The sequence below is a fragment of the Peromyscus maniculatus genome, chromosome 12 (genome assembly GCF_049852395.1).
Source record: "Peromyscus maniculatus bairdii isolate BWxNUB_F1_BW_parent chromosome 12, HU_Pman_BW_mat_3.1, whole genome shotgun sequence".
NCBI classification, from domain to species: Eukaryota; Metazoa; Chordata; class Mammalia; order Rodentia; family Cricetidae; genus Peromyscus; species Peromyscus maniculatus.
Window position 1 is genome coordinate 65,502,623 of NC_134863.1, and position 17,986 is coordinate 65,520,608.

A 17,986-nucleotide genomic window follows, 5' to 3' on the forward strand; every position below is an offset into this window, starting at 1 on the left:
AAAATAGCATACATAAAATAGGAACTGGCCTAAGAAACCCGAAGAATACTGTTTTGACGGGAAGCTGTAGCATTAACTGCTACAACTACTGTATTCCTGTTACAGCTTTTTCTGATGTATTTATCACCAAGTGAGAGCAGTTTAATCTGTTCCATACAGAGAGAGCAGGAGGAACTCTCAGTGGCCTCAAAATACAATGTCCTTTGCCACAAACAACTGATCTAAATTTCCTGCAACTGGCAGCTCTAACTTTTCTTTTTTCTAAGAGGAAATAACCCTTCTCTAAAAGTCAAATTTGTTTCTAAAGCTGTGGTGCCTTTAACCACTTCTTTTTCCAGTTTTTCAGTTGACACCCTGTCATGACTTACGGTGGCTTGCATCAATCATTCTAAGTTCTTACAGAAAATATTTTGTGGTGGTTGACTATCACATGCTAGAAACTAAATGCCCTTTGCGGGTGACTGCACTGATACCTCTGATTTCTTGCCAAATCATTCAGAATGCCGCAAATCCATTAAATCTCTCCACGGGGAGGGAAAAAATTCCCGCATCCTAGAGAGAATTTATGAGTTCATTTCAATCACCACAAATGAAAGCCACCCTTAATATTCATTAGAGATTTTACGGTGGCAATATGCATTATCTATTCAGATGCCCCTCTGAAAGGCCAATTTCCCTTGAAACCCTGCGTGGCTCCCAGCCACTCTGTGGAAACAATGGCCTATGTCCAAGTGGAATGGGGGAAGCAAATGGATGACATTTCCTTATCCACTAGTAATGATTCCATTAAGCCATGATGGTGGCTATGAGCTCCTGAGTTTAAAAATCAAAGGGCAGAATTGGAATATACCGCCATGTCATTGTATCACTTCTCCGCTGTCATCTGTGACCATATGTCCTAAAGTGGATGGGGCTTTTTGGTTGACATCACAAAAGATGACTTTTAAAAGTGACATTTCTGTCATTTAGAGAAATGCGTATTCTGGGGATATAGTCTGTGAGCCTGAGGATTTTCATTAATCTCTGTCTTTATTCAACCATTGTTCAAGTACCCATCATCTTTCGTCTGTTTGCCCCTCCACACACTGTTCTCACCATATGTAGCGAGCTTTTCAAAATGCAAACTTAATTACTTCCCTCCATGCCTTTAACAAGCAAATAAGAAATGAGCAAACAAAAGCTATCATCCCCACTTACGCAGCTTTCCACTGTTTTTAGAAGACAAACAATGAAACTCAGGGCAGCTTGGAAGGTCCCGTATGGCCCCTTCCTCAGTCTTACTTTGTGCCTCGTCTTCTAAGAGATTCCTTCCCTGTCCGTTCTGACCATTTTTCTCTCATTTTTAATTTGGGCTAATTAAGTTCAACTCATTAGATTTGAACTCAACTAACCATGTCATCAAAGTGTTTTCTGCTCCCTTGACTAGGTCAGATCTGCCCATTAAAGACCTTCGTGGAACCACATAAAGGCAATAGCTATTATCATCAAAGTTGCCCTTTCATTTTCATGTGAATATTTTCATTTTTGTCCCATTTAAATTGCAAGTCATTTTAAAAAATCAATATTTTCTCCTTATTTGGAACAATGTGAATATTCCAGTTGTTGAGCATAAGAATAAATAAGTTCTTGCTTTTGATGTATACTTTAACTGAGAGTCCTTTTCCTGGATGACATGCAAGCTTGGCTTTGGGCTGGGCTTGAGGTTAGCTGTAATAAGGGTATATTTCTAACCCAATTATTCATCAGTGTGGTTGTATTTAATGGCAGGAAACCATGGGATGCATAAAGATTGTACACTGAATATTCATAAGGAATTTTAGAGTGAATTCAACTACTTGTTTTACAACTACCCAGGAAGGAAGGGGAACATGAATTTCTTTCCTTCATTTTTCATTCTCCTGTGAAAAATACTGTTATGACCTGGAGTTATATCTTTACCCTGAAATAAAATATCATGAAATGTGTATGACATCAGGCTATGATAAAGTAGATGAGTTTTTTAAAGCTAAGTCGTTTTACATGTGTTAGACATTGTTAACGCAGTGATAATTTGGGATGTCAGCGATGCACAATGGTGAGGCCAGCATGCTCCCCAGTCCTGTGTTCAGCAGAGACCCACAGGCATAAAGTCCCTGGAACATTGGAAAGGAAAAAACAACCTTGTTTGATATTTACTGAACGTTTAGGGTGAGGTCACCCTGTCTTTATCTCCCATGAGAAAATTGGATAAACTATAGGAAAGAATAACTACCCAAAACCAGCATTGTGCATTCAAAGCAGCATTCAGGCCTGGGATGCCGAGTTGCTGAGAAATGCTAATGGTGTGCCTATAATAGAGACTATTTAATCGTTTCTGTGGCCCACACCTAAGAAAATGCCTGATCCCTCACAGATGTAATGTTCTTGCTCAGTTCTTTCAGTCAGTGCATAAGAAACAGAAACTGGGAGACATCAAGAAATTTACCAATTTCAGAAAAATAATCGGACAGGTGCACTTTAAGGCCAGATTCACCTGTCTTCATATATGGAGTTCACACTCTGTCCCTTAATGCCATATTTATCCCCATATAATGCATAATTAAAGGAATTTTAGCTATATTAAAGTTTAGACTACAATTTGGGTTTATGTTGGTACCAGCTCTGTCCCCAGAGCTATGGAAACTCAGCTAATTCACTCAAATTTATATGGTTCAATTTTTCCATCTATAGAATGGCAATTAATTTTGCCCAATAATATAAGATTGAGAAATGGCATATTGTTCCTTGAAGGTAGGGGCTCTATTTAGTAAGACCACAAATATCCACACAGACTTCGTGTAATTCATTGTTTCATTCCATTACACACTCTAAGTTAGGAATGAATGTCTTTATTTATTACAGATTAGTAAAGTAAGGATGCTAACCACATCTCAAATATTATAAAGCCACATTCTTTTCAGAAACCTCTAGGTTCTTAAGGGTTTAATCTTAAAATCCAGTGCTGCCACCAGTTACTATATTGTGTGAATTATTTAATGTCCTTGAGCTTCAAATTTCAATCACTGAAATAAGGAAAATAATCCCACCTCACTGATTCCTGACACAAATAAAGCATTCACAAAAGCCACCAAAAGCACAGTAAATGCTATGCGTCTCTTGAGGCCACGAATATCATTGTATCAGTTCCAACATGTGATCAGAACTAGAGTGTACAGGCACAAATCATTCAAGTTGGCAGTGGTGTGTAAGCATGTGCGTGTGTGTGTGTGTGTGTGTGTGTGTGTGTGTGTGTGTGTGTGTGTGTGGTATATGATGGTGACACAGGAGGTATCTGGCTGAAATCCAGTGCTTTACACTATGAAACTCCTACTCTTCTGTCCCCTTGTACAATTTACTTTACTTTTTTTATGTTTTGTTTTTCAAAGAATTGACTTCTTTGACACCTCTCTCTCTCTCTCTCTCTCTCTCTCTCTCTCTCTCTCTCTCTCTCTCTCTCTCTCTCTCTCACACACACACACACACACACACACACACACAATTATTATGAAATATTTCTCTGAGAGACATGGCTCATCTTAGCTCCAAAGAGTGAAAATGTTGACAGTTGGGTTTGTGGTCCGGAAGTCCAAGGAGGAACATGAGTGAGGTGAATTCACATGCATGGTTGCTTGTTCTGTCTGACCTTGTTTGAGTTATAACTGGTGTTGTATCCAGAGAACAAAAGGGAAGGGGGAAGACAGGACACCAGAAGTACAGTCGTTCAGGAAAATATAAAAATCAAACTCTAAACTTAAAATAGCTTGTGAAAAACACACACGCCTATGTGAATAGGGCCAACAGCCTTCACTGAAGGGGCAGGTGCAGCTTGGGAAGCACAGGAGGAAATCTTTAAGGCTCTCCTTCAGTATGTAGACTGCCTTCCTCCACATACCACTATGTCACAAAATATGAGCGATGAAAAGAACTTGATAGCTCTTGCCTGTCCTCATCATGAGCTGGGAGCTAATAGAGATTCAGCAAACTGATCCTACTAGGAGATCCTACTAAGGGATAAAGCTAAACTCAAACTCAGTTGAGTTCTAGTTGAAAATTTCATTCCTTTGGATGGTAACACACATGCATACACACACACACACACACACACACACACACACACACACACACACACACACACACAATTTAACTCTGTCCTTAAACTGCTCAGTAACACTGAATTAGGAGATTTCCTTTCCATGGAAGGCAAATGGGCTCTGCACGCTATGCTGACTACACTCATCATAGGAAATGTTCAAGCGTTCATCCTTCTCTATTCCCAGACTTTGAAGTCCATCTTTGATGATCTGCTTTATGGTACTGACCACAACAGAATGTTCATCCCTAACTAAGGAGCTGCAGTTTTCCAGTGGCTGATGAGCACAGTCGGGTCCACTTCAGATGGATGTTGACTGTCCTTATTCCATTTGATCCAACAATGAACTGATTTCAACATTCTAGGGAAGCCAACTTATAGTTACAGTTAATTATCATGAATACTATTTGTGTCATTTTATGTTAACTTTAGAAAGATTTTATTGTATGGAATATCAACTTTTTCCTTAATATGATGCAATTGGATAAGTAAACAAACAAAATGGTGGTGATGGTGAGGGGGGTGTCTTGTGCTGGTCCACACTGTCACCTTGACAGGATTTAGAGAGGCAAACTTCTCAGCATGTCTTCTAGGCTTGGTTGACTGAGGTGGAAGACCCACCCTTAAGTGGGTGGTAGTATTGCATGAAGTGAATGGAAAAGAGAAAACTAACCAAGGACCCAGCATTCATCTCTCTGTTTTTCTGACTGGGAAAAAATGGACCGGCTGCCTCCAGCTCTTGTGTCCATGACTTGTCTGCCTTGATGAAGTGGGCCCTCAAACTGTAAGCCACAATGAACCTTTCCTTCCTTAAGTGGCTTTCATCAGCCATTTTGTCACGGCAACAAGAAAACTGATACAAATCAGAAAGGTAACTCATTCTGGAAGAATGTCTAGGTTTCTGTACCAGTTCTAGTGTTCAATCACAGATCTCTTCTTCTAACTAACATCCATGAGGATTCTGAGGTTGAGACGTGCCAAATTTCAACTCAAAATATTACATTGGCTTAAATGTTCTATTAAGTCTCAAAAGTCTAATTTAATAATATCTCTATTCATCTTGGACTTTGAGAATAATACTTACATTTTCTCATTTCATCTTTATTTCTTATTGTAAAAGATTTTTATTAGAAATGACAGTTAAACATTTTGTACACATTTAGAAATTACTTTCTTCAAACTCACCTAAAGAGTTTCCCATAAACCTGACAATAGATACTGTTGCAATGTTTTGTATTTTAAGTGTTTCTTTCATAGGCTTACTTTTTAAGAATATAAAATATGTTTGCATGTCTGGCTAGATCTTGTACAGGGATTATACGATTAATACAGAGTATTTGCAGCCCAGTGAATTTTTACATGAAAGAATGTACTTATTTGTTCTGTTTTAAATATTTCCTTTAAATGAGATAATGTGGACTGCTCATTATGAATATGAAATAGTAGCTCATTCACCTACCATACCACCCACACACTTACATTCTCCTAACATCCCCGAGTTACACACTGAGCAGCTTTGGGGTTGTTTGACAAGAATTTGGTATATAAGGAAATAGTAAAATGGATGGTATCTTCTAAATTTTTTTCTTGGGTAAGTGCTGATTCTCTCTCCATCAAGCATTATACTGACTATAATTAAAATTTTGTCATGTAAATTATTCATAATTAATGCTTTGTTCTTGCTCATTTAAAGCTTTTAAAATTATTTTTAGAATATTTGTTTTGAGGTTCATTAATTTCAGTGCTGAGTGCAAGAAGTGTGGGTATTTATTTGTATCACATTTTTTATTTTTCTCTTCAAAATTCTCAATCTATATTATCATTTACAATGCCTTTATTTTTGCAAGTTCTCCAAATATATCTGCATCACACCATAATTCCAGCATAAGCAAAGTTTACTGCTCTGCCAACAAATGATTTTTGATGCCTTAGAGTTGAAGCATGGCATTTTAAAGTATGAGGAATTATTCACTGATGGTGTATACCCTGCTTTCCTCCAGACAGATGTGTGAGCTGTCTTCTTATCATATGTTAATATTAATTGAGTCAAAAATACTCCTTTCTGTGAGCCCACAGACAGTTTTGGTAAGGACCTGATATCACTAAGAAGAAGGAAAAAAAAAGTCTGTGAAGTTAGATTTGTCCTTTTAACTATCTACCCTATCTACCACTCTGCATTCTTTGTGCATCCCCCTTATATACGATTCCTTTTCACAATGATTTTTAATTGGTAGGACATTCCTTGAATTCTTACCTATTTGCCCAGTAGTTTAAAAAAGTCATCAAATAAAAAGCAATGAAAGGCAAAAAATGAGGAAGTAGCCCATATACTAAAAATTAGGTGAGATACCACACACCTTTGTGTGACACACACAGGGGCCTGATAAGAGGGCATATTGGATGAATCAGTTTATCCCTAGCCCTATAGATTTCAGTGCCATTTAGATGTGCACTTCAGGATTGTTAGTCAAGTAGAACCAGTCACTTAAACTGGCTATATTAGATTTCTTGTCACTGATAAACAGAGGTGACAGAAATAACTCAAGGGGGAAGACCTTGTTTTGTGCATGGCTTCAGAGGTAGTCCACAGAGCTGGGAGGGTGTGGTGAAGCAGTGCACTACACAACATAGCAGCCGGAAAAGAGTCAAGCCACCACAGAAGGAAGTGCCCTACTCCATCCAGGCATCATCTTCCACGATTCTGTCATGTCTGAGTAGTGTAATAAAAGTTTGAATCCACCAATGCATAAATTATTGGTTCCTTATGTAAGAATTCTTACAATCTGATTATCTCTGAAACTGCTCTCCCAGATACACCCAGAGGTGTGTTTTACATATCTCAAGCCTATCAAACGGACCAGATTAAATGTCAGATAAATTAATCAGGTAATAATGTGACTTGTTGGTTGGAGGGTCAGGTAAAGATCAATGCTACTGAAAAGGATTCCCAGAATTACAGAATAAAGAAACGGAGAGGGTGACAAATCACTTTAGGGTTGTTCCGTGGGAAACTCTGCACATTCTCAAGAGTCTACTCAACTGCTAAAGGGTTAGAGAGAAACTGGTTTACCTAATACACCACCCTTCTCATAGACCACTGGTTTTCTTTGGCAGTCTGTACATTTGCATACTGCGTTAAAAGTAGGGCTGTGTATTCCAAGAATACTATAACAAGATGATTTTAATCCATTGTTTCCCATTGCAACAAGGAGACAAATAGTAGATCATTTTGTTCTTTTTTGTTGCTGTTGTTCCATAGCTTTAGCACATATTCTGTTCTTCACACCGAAATGGCTTCATTAAAAATGTTTCCATTATTCATGCTTCGGTTTGTTATACTATCTGGGTGAGCTGGCTTTCTCATCCTCAGATACCTTCACAAAGCGCTTTGTTTATTCTCCTACCTTCTTCAAATACTCGGTCAAAATCTTACCTGTTTGACTTCTGTTGAGCTGTTAGTCGCTCTTACTTTCAGTTTTCTGCCCTTATTGATTTGGATTCTTTATGGCTTCTCATTGTGCTTTCTATTCTTTCTGGCTTCTGAATTTCTTCTTCCTTAAAGATCATTTCTTGCTATCAATTTCAAATGATATTGTGTTGTTTCTATAAAAATAAACTTCAAAATATTTTAGGTAGATGTTCTAGTTTGCTTTCTGTTGTGATAAACACCATGAACGAAAGCACTGTGCTGGGAGGAAAATGTTTATTTGACTTATATTTCTAGGTAATAGTCCATCATTGAGGGAATTCAGGGTAGAATGAAACTGAAACAGAGACCGTGGAGGAATGTAGCTTACTTCCTTGCTCTATGGTGCATGTGTAGCTGCCTCTCCTGATAGTGCCACCCACAGTGGGTTGAAAACTCCTCTCTCAGTCATCAACTAAGAGAATCTCTCACTGACATGACCATAGACCATTCTGATCAGGCAGTTCTTCAAATTTGGTTCCTTCATCCTAGAAGACACTAAACTGTGCCAAGCTGTAAAGACAGAACTGCATATAGCTCACTTTTTTATATCTAAATCACTTCTATTTCTTTTTTAAACTACATTTATTTATGTGTGTATATGTGTGTTGTTTTCTCTCTCCCTCTTTGTGTGTGTGTGTGTGTGTGTGTGCGCGCGTGCGCGCGCGCGCACGTGCATGCCACAGTGTTTATGTGGAAGGCAGAGGACAGCTTGTGAGAATAAGTTTTCATCTTCCTTCTTATGGGTTTCAGGAACTCAACTCCAGTAGTTGAGTTCTAAGTGCTTTTACCTGTTAACTCATCTTGCTGATCCACTTTTATTTCTTAATATGATAAAAAATATTTTATTTATTCTTTGTATCAATCTGAAAAATGCCAGGGTAGATTACTAAACTTATATTTGTTTTTCTAATAATATTCTACTACAGATAGGTCTTACCTTTTCGGTAACAAACAAACGCTTTGCTTTCTTACCCATAGTCACTTTGGAGCCCATAGCTCATGTTCCCTCACTTCCCTCTTAGATGTTCCAAGCTCTTAGTGTTCAAAATACCATAAGTATCCTTCAGTTTCTTTTAGGAATTGACTCGAAACACTTGGCTTCAAGCATCATTTTGGATTGCCTCCATCATTATCTTTTTTCATATGCATCTAAAAATCCCTTTTCAAAAGCACTCATCTCAGAAGAGATGTTAAAAAAGACGGACATTAGCGTTTTTTCTCTTGGATGTTTCTCTTGCAGAGTATATGCTTTTATAAATCTAAGCATGTATCCTTTACCCATTTCAGCATGTATCAATTCCATAGTCACTTATCTTTTCCCACTCTTTGGGCCCTTCAAACCTTGCAACTAAACTGTCTATTAGACATCTCTGTGTCTCATCCACCTCTTGACTTCTGGGAAGGACCCTTCACAAACAATGCATTTCCATGTCTGATTCTGTTTGCTCATATTCACAACCCAATAAAACATAGCTTCTTTGTAATCGTAACACAAGTCTCTGTGTTGTGATTGGGGATTAAGCTTAGAGTCTGTAGACTGAAATCTAACACATTTCACTTAGTCATCTCAGGAGTCCTATTTAGGAGATATTGACAAGTTTCCCATGCAAATGGCTACTTTGCATATGCAGATTCATTAAGGAGCAATGGCCCCAGTAGGGACTGCCACTTCTGTATATACTTGGAGTTAGTGAATTAAAGGGGGAAGTTCACTCAGGTTCACTCTCGTGTTCATGTCTGTGCAAGGTTGGATCTTTAGAGCCAGCCTTGAGAACCTAAGCCTAAACGGGACTTCATAAGGTCAAATCAGAGTGAGTCAATGTTAGATCTGCACTGTGGAACTCAGACCCAGCTCCACCATATCTGAGCATGCTGGTACACTTAAAAAAATCTAGTCATACTTTTACCCATTAAAATTTCAGAAGTGTCACTTCTGACTCCTGTTGTTAATAGTAACGCTCATTTCAGAAGTACAACTTTCCCCTTAATGCTCTCTGCCTTCTCATTTTGTGGAATGAAAGTTAAATAACCCAAATAATAACTCCGCAATCACTACAGAAAAAAAATACCAGCTCTGCTAAAATGAAGCAGGATGGTTGTCACTTGTTATCATTATGGTATGTAGGTGTAGAATATAAAAATAATAATTTGCACTCATCTCACTTCTTTCACTATAGTTTCTCAAGTCCCTGAGTGTAAGTGGTCTCATTAAGTTTACCAAACCAATTTAACTCTAACATAATCTTGACTCACTCCCCAAACCCACTGAGGCCATCCTGTCGTGAATGCTTAACGTTACCATTTAAAATTCCAAATGTTCAGCAGATATGTTTAACCTTCTGGCAGATAAACTCAGCCACTCTGTTATGTACTAAATCACATAAGACCCTCTAAATAAGAAGGAGACAATGATACCCCTGTGTTTATCTACCACAAACACTCTTATGTACCCAAATCCCAAATTTATGAATAGCTGGATTCATTAGAAAAACTTTGGTTGTATGGACAGAACAGCAAGAAGAATTGCTGGTATCGAGATATTTAGAAACAAGGCATGGGAAGATACTTCATAGCTTAGAGCACTGGCTGCTCTGCCAGAGGACACCGGTTTGCTTCACCCCCCACATGGTGGCTTATAACCTTCTGTAGTGCCAGTCCTTGGGGACCTGACACCGTTTCCCAAAACACTCACATATATAAAATAAATAAATAATTTAGAAATTTTCTAAGACAGTAAAATTAGGAACAACGTCCATTGGTTTTTAAAACTATGTTCATTTAAGCAGCATATGTTGCTCTTAGTTTATTTCATTCTATTCTAGGGATAAAGGACTTTACAGGAAGTAAAGAAATGCTTAACAAATACTGTATTTGATAGAATATGGAAACTTCTATGAAGCCAATACATGTTTTTAACTCTCTAACCTAGTGCCCAATTTTGTAATGCCACATAGTAAGTATTAATATGTGTCTGATGGATATATAACAAAGCAGTAAGGTAATGACCTAGGAGTCAATCTGGCATGGACCAACAAGGTTTTCTAAAGGACAAAGAATTTGATGTGAGCTCCTTGGCTAGAGAAATGGCTCTAAAAGAAAGTGACACGCCAGTGACACACCAGGAAGAGACCATCACACAGACACAAAGACACACAGGTAGGAAAGCACAAGGCAGCTTTTAGAAATATCAAATTGTCACTTTGGCAGTACAGCACAGGAAAACTGTAACGGACAGTAATTAGATGAGCCTGAAAAAATTAGATTGAAGCCGGGAAGCCGGGCTGCTGAATCTGGAGATCCCTGTGTTTGAGAGTGCAGATTTTCTTCTTGAAGAAAGCCTTGGGCACTTCTGTTTAGTGTGCCATTTATCAGCTTTGTCATTTGCTAAAGAATCAACATCTTTGATCTTGCTTCTAAAGCTATCGATGTCTTCAACAGCTGGTTCGAATTTATTATATTGACAGCTCCTCTTGAAAAAGCTGCTGAAGAGATGTCTGCCAAGTCTGGCTGCACCAGAAGAGCATGACAGCAGAAGGATGAGATCCACCCCTAAAGGTGATCATTGTGAGGTAGTGTCCCTCACCATACCAATGAGACACATCATGGTACTTTAATTGTAGGTGACCTTAGCATTAATCCTCAAAGATATTTTTAATATTTATGTTTATATTTAATTAGGTGTGTGCATGGGTGTCTGTGTGTGAGTATGTGCATGGGAGTGTGGGTATCCGGGGAGGTCAGTAAGCATCAGTTTCTCTGGAGCTGGAGTTACAAGCAATTATAATCTACCAAATGTGTTTGCTGGGAACTAAACTTGGGTCTTATTCCAGAACAATATGAGCGCTTAATTTCTGGGCCATCTCTTCAGCCTCATTCTTTAGAGATTTAATGAGCAAATCTTAGCACATGGGAAGAATTTCACCAAAAAAAAAAAAAAAATGGAATTTTTCAGAGACCCTTAATGCACTATAAAATACAGCTGCTATCTAATGACAGATTAATCTTTAGAGAAAAATGGCATAGAACAGACTTCCTAGACACACACAGATGCCCCATTAATCCTGCGTGAATACACAGAATCAACTCAAGGGAAATTAAGGTATAATGCACACCTAAGGAAGGAACTTAGAACCACGCTAACAAGACCAGACACCCTTAAGTCTTAGAGGATTTATGGTATTTAATTTTGTCTTCTCAGATACCTTGTGAGTTTAATATTACTATTCTCATTTGACAGTCAAAAAATTAAGATAAAGTGGTTTGAATAATTTGTGTAACCTGAAAAAGTAGCAGAGCTAGAAACCAAATCAAATTTATCTGTTTATAAAGTCTTCCTTTACAATTTTCCTTCTCAAATATTCTTTATAAATTCTTTCTCAAATATAAATTCTATAGTAATCTTTATCAATTCTTTCTCAAATATTCCATAATCCTAGAGTGTAACTTAGTGTACATGAAACACAATAAAACATTAATTAAAATATCTTCTCCCATAAAAATGACCATATGAACCCCTGATCATGGCCTCATATACTTCCAGCTGTTTGGCTTCACACTTTTCCAAACATTTCTATGTAGCAGGAATCTTAAAAGTTCTTATTAATAAAATCAAACACAAGGCCAGTTATTGGGGTCAATGCTGGTAGATCAGAGAGATAGAACAAGCCACAGCTATCTCACCTCACCAGTTCCTCAGCTGGTCCTGTTTCCTCAGACTGGAAGCTTCTGTGTCCTCATCCCAATGGCTCTCAGCTGAACTGCTACTCGAAAGCCTGAAGCTTAACCAGCCACATGCTTAACCAGCCAAATGCTTCTAGTTTCTGGTCCTCACGCCTTATATACCTTTCTGCTTTCTACTATCACTCCCGAGGACTAAAGGCTTGCTTCCTGGGATTAAAGGCATAAGTCACCATGCCTGGCTATTTCCAATGTGGCCTTGAATTCACAGAGATCCAGAGAGATTCTACCTCTGAAATGCTAGGATTAAAGGCGTGTGCCATCACTGCCTAACTAGTGGCTTTTCTGTTCTCTGACCCCAGATAAGTTTATTAAGGTACACAATATTTTGGGGAACACAATACCACCACATTTCTACGCTGCAGTTTCCATATTTACACAACAACAGGGCAAGGTTAGTAGCAGAATATTACAGTAAGCCCTTACCTTTATCTAGTTATTGTGTGATTGAGATGATTTAATTCATGTGAAAGGCTCTTGAGAATGACAGAAAAAAAAATCCTCCTTAATGGTGGCTATTATTGAGCAGTGAAACCTCATCAAAACAGCATTGTTTATACAACACAAAGAACATTTCCTTGACCCTGATCAGTAGCTGAAGTCCACATTCACCTAAAGAGAAGCTTCTGCGAAATCCCGTGCTGTAGTATACTCACCCACCAAAGAACATATACAGCATTAGTAAATGGTAAAAGCCACAGGCACGTATCTGCTCTTTGGAAAGTCAACCTCAGCTCTGGTGATTTTCCTGATCATGATTAACGTGGCTAATCAACACCCTTGTTATCTGTTTCTCCACACTAGTACAAAGCTTCAGATTAAGAAGATGGACTTACTATGTTTTTAAAGAAAACTTACCCATGTATTCGAGAGATCCATATCTGTGTAAGAAGACTTAAGACGCAGTTGGTGACCACAGGAGCAACAGCCACCCCAGTGGCCTCCTTGGGTAATTGGAAAATCAACACCTGTCCAGGGAGGGTTTTCTGGAAACGGTTTCCAGGTCTTCCACAGTGGAACTCCAGCTTTGTAAGGAGACACTGTGTCTTCCAGGATGTGCCCATTTGAAGTGCTGGTTCTATCCCCGGGTGCAGAAGGAGACTCCAGTCCAGCATCCAGTTCTTCCCATTTCCTTGCATACATGTCAACATCTTTCTTCTCTTGGGATTTGGTTAATTTCACACAGGATAGCATTGTGTCATCACCACCTGATGAATGATGAAAGAACATGAGTTAAAACTCAAGACTAATGATTCATTACATGTAGAAAGTGTATGTACTGTGCTTTCTGTTTAATAGACGTGGATGAACAGCATGGGATAAGACAGGAGATTGTTAAATTTCACAAAGCAATTTATAATCATCTGATTTGTTAAAAAAATAAGTACTTTTGGTGTGCAAAGTTGTTTTATAAAAGTCACATTTTCCTCAAACTTTTTGAAATGGTATCTGTTGATTAACATTAATAAGATTTAAATGAATAGTCCTATATGCAAAGGGCATATTGAAAGACACTTGAGGAAAAACTACAAATTAAAAAACATATTCACATCCTATAAGCATAACTTGGAGTGTTTCTATTCATAAATATTTTAAAATTTGAAGCCATATGTATAAAAAAATCATCATAAAGAAATAAATCAAATCATTTGCCTCACTTAAAGAACTGAAATCCCTGTAGATGGTACTAAAATAATATTTGCATTTAGATTTTTCTATTTTAATATTTTTCTTCATCGATATTTTGCATGATATATATCTCACTGAAATATTTTGCAATATCAAGAAAAAATATGGAAGAAAGCAGAAAAAGGTAGCACATCTTCAGTATTATAAAGTGCATTAGTAAGGTTTCTATGTGAAAAGGTGGCAATGAGTTTGATGAAATAGTCCTTGTCCTCAGGGGATTGTTCCCAAGACCTTGTTGATCCAACTGTGGATAGTATGCAAGCTTATAGATTATAATTGATTAAGTTTAATTTATGAAGTAGACACAGAGACTAACAATATTAATGCAATATGCAGTTAAAATAATATGCTGCATTAAAAGTTACATGAATGTTCTCTCTCTCTCTCTCTCTCTCTCTCTCTCTCTCTCTCTCTCTCTCTCTCTCATGGTACACATAGCCTATAAAGCATATATGCTGGATAAAGGAGTGATTTGTGTCACTGAATAGAAGGACCAGGGCATCGTCAGACAGCATTTATAAATTGTTTATTTCTGAGATTTTCCATTAGTATTTTCTGCCATGAGTTAATTATGGTCAATTTAAACTGTGGAAAACAAAACTGCATATGAAGAGGGGCTACTGTCATATGTGAAATAATTACAAATACAAAAATGTGAATAACTTGAGCATAATTGCTCTATATTTGAATCTCAACTAGTGCAAGCAAAAATATGATGTACAGAGTTTTATAAATAAAAAAACTACATATCAGCATTGCATGACACAGACATAGGACCTTTCTCCACTCACATAAGAAAATTTACAAATACTGTCTTCTACATCCTGGAAATGGAAACAGAGAACACCATTAACCCTTATTGTTCCTCTGAACTTCATCCACCGCACGCTCACCTGATTGGTTATGAGGAAGTGATGGGGTGAAATTCAGAAATTGCGGTTAGGATTTCTGTTTTCAAATAACAATAAAGAAGAGCTCAAAGGTCAATAATTCCATTAAGACCTCATTGAAGCAGATTTCATTAATACAAAAGTGGCCAATCCAGACTACAACCCACAGCTCCAGAGAGGCTAGCTAACAGGGAAAGACCCTAGGAGGGACACATGATGACCCTGCAAAGGAGAAGTGGATGAGAGCTACATGAACGGACTAGGTGGTGGGGGGGACGGGGGGCAGAGGGCAAGGAGTGGGGGATGAGAACATAGGGAAATGGGAGGGTCAAGCTGGAACAGGGACAGAGTGGGAGGGCAGGGAGGGAGATACCATGATAGATGAAGACATCATGGGAAAAGGAAGAGGCAGGGTGCTGGGGAGGCTCTCAGGAATCCACAAGGTTGACCCCCCTTGGTCTGCTGGCAGTGGTCCAGAGGGTGCCTGGACTAGTCTAATCTGGTGACTGGTCTAGCGAAAAACGTAGCTGTCATCATAGAGCTTTTGTCTAGTAACTGATGGAGGCAGATGCAGAGATCCACGGCCAGGTACCAGGCTGAGCTCTGGGAATGCAACTGATGAGAGAGGACATTGAGATCATGATGGGAGGACGTGCAGAGATGATGTCATGGAAGCCCATGAACTGGCTGTGGAGCCCCCATGGGACTGGACTACGCCCTCTGGATACAGAAGACGGTAGTTTGGCTCGAACTATTTGGGGAGCACCCAGGCAGGGGGGATCGGGATCTGTCCCTGGTGCATGGGTAGGCTTCTGGAATCCGGTGCCTGTAGAGTGGCGCCTTGCACAGCCCTGGTGCAGTGGGAAGGGGCCTGGACCTGCCTAGGCTCAGTGTGCTGGGCTCTGCTGACTTCCCATGGGAGACCTTGATTTGGGGGATGTGGGGATGTGGGGATATGGGGATGTGGGGTGGCTTGGGAGAGAGGACTGGGGGTTGGGAGGAGGGAGGAGGGGGAATCTGTGGGTGGTATGTGGAGTGAGTAGAAAATTTCTTAATAAAGAAAAAAAAAAAAAAGAGTGGCCAATCCGTCTTCAGAGACATTGGACCATTTGCTGAGCTTACGCACGGGGCTCTATTAACACCGGCTTCATCTCTTCCAGGCTCTGCACTCTGGCTTTTTTGATCCACAGCCATTTCTGCAGTCGTTTTAATGTCCTCGTTGATCCCACTGGGTCACCACCTGATTTGATGGCCTAGCACAAACACAGCCCAAGATAAAGTCAAATTATTCTTCATAAAAGATTAAATATAAAATATGCCAAGATCATAAATGTGAGGAAATTAATAATGTGGTCTTAAAACGTGAAGCCTGAAAACAATTCAAGCAATAGCTCGAAAGCACACCGTGTGTTGGGGAGTTCAAAATTATAGTGTGTTATATCTAGTTAACTAAAGCCGAGGAGTTTTAGCAATCTATTTTTCACCTCAAAATTCAAGAAAATGGGATGAGCACAGAACAATCTAGAAATGCCTCACTGTTGCCCAGTATGAGATGGTAGAAAGGACGAGGTCCTTTACAGCCAAAGATTTGGGTCATCAGGCTTGACATTGCTTCTAGCAAGCATTGGAAGAAACAAAGAAGACACGGAAAGAGGGCACTATAGGGAGGCAAGAACAATGCAAAGCTCCTTTGTTTTCCTTCTAGACATTACTGTGGAGCTGACTTAGATGATGCCTGTAATTCTGACACAAAAAAGACTGAGACAGGTGAATCTCTGAGATTTGGGGGCATCCTGGTCCACATAGAGTTCCAGGCTGGCCAGGGAGAAATAGTGAGTCCCTCTCTCAAAAATTAACTAATTAATTAATTAGTTAATCTCTGGGGAAACTGCATTTGATTTAAAGCATGAAATAGTTTTCAAAAATATGTTACATTAAAAGGCCTTTGATTTCTAAAAGGTACACGCTGAATGATAAAAATCTAGTTACACCACACCACATTATGTTCTAATAAATCAGCATCGTTTATTATGTCAAAGTAAGGATAAAAGGAATTAGCATGGTATGAATGAGGTCCTTTTTTTAAAAAAAAAAAAAAAGTTGTATGTATTTATTTTATGTATGTGGGGGACAGAGTTGTGCCCCTGTGACAGAGCACCCGTGGTGGTCAGAGGACGACTTGTAAGAATGAGTTCTCTCCTTGCACCCTGTGTGTCTCGCAGATTAAACTCGAGTTGTGGGGCTTGGTGGCATGTTCTTTACCTGCTGAGCCATCTTGCCTGCTCTGAACTAATGACTTTGGGAGTTTCTTTGGAAAACAAAAATTAGTAATTGCCATTAGCTCAATGTCACTGAATTTTTATTCATTTTATTCATTACATTTTAAGGATATTCGTCTTCTTAGGGCTTTTAAAGAGTTTGGAATTTAGTATTTTGTGTGCTGAGTTTCATATTAATTTGTATTTTGTTATATTTACATATGTGAGGATAGATTTAGATAGAGATAGATTACAGATAGATAGATAGATGGTAGATAGATAGATAGATAGATAGATAGATAGATAGATAGACAGACACACAGACAGATGGACAAGCAGGCAGGCAAGCCGGCAGACAGACAGACAGGCAGACAGACAGACAGGCAGACAGACAGGCAGACAGACAGACAGACAGACAGACAGACAGACAGACAGACAGATAGATAGATAGATAGATAGATAGATAGATAGATAGATGTTAGATTTATTTTCTGGACTGAATAATACTTTGCCCTCTGTTTTCATCTCCTTTTGATTGATCAGCTGACCCATGGCATCTAAGCAGATGTTGCATTTTCTGAGCACTGACTCATTTGCTTCCTCATTACTCTGTGACTGTGGCATATCAGAAGATGCTTCCCACTCCTTCGAAAGGCACTATATGCTTATATGCTTGAAGAAGTATTTGAAAGTAAAGGCTGTCAGGCAGACAAGCATTTCCAATATTTATAATCAGATTTTATTTTGCTCTTTAAGAATGACTTTGAACAACCGATAGGAACCTCATGTCCCGTCTGTGTATAATAGCACCTAAGGAAGAAATGTGACATTTTGT

The 17,986-nt window shown here is 38.8% G+C and overlaps 1 long non-coding RNA gene across 2 annotated transcripts in view; it reads left to right on the forward strand.

Moving 5' to 3' along the window:
- The window catches only part of LOC121821761 (uncharacterized), a 32,001-nt gene extending 16,878 nt beyond the window's left edge, over window positions 1-15,123 (forward strand). The window contains exons 4-5 of one of the 2 annotated variants that reach the window (XR_013043817.1): window positions 11,042-11,146; window positions 13,119-15,123. This is a non-coding gene — a long non-coding RNA (uncharacterized LOC121821761). The remainder of the gene's footprint in view (window positions 1-11,041; window positions 11,147-13,118) is intronic. The other variant, XR_006062619.2, reaches the window with a different exon arrangement.
- Window positions 15,124-17,986: the final 2,863 nt, after the last annotated feature.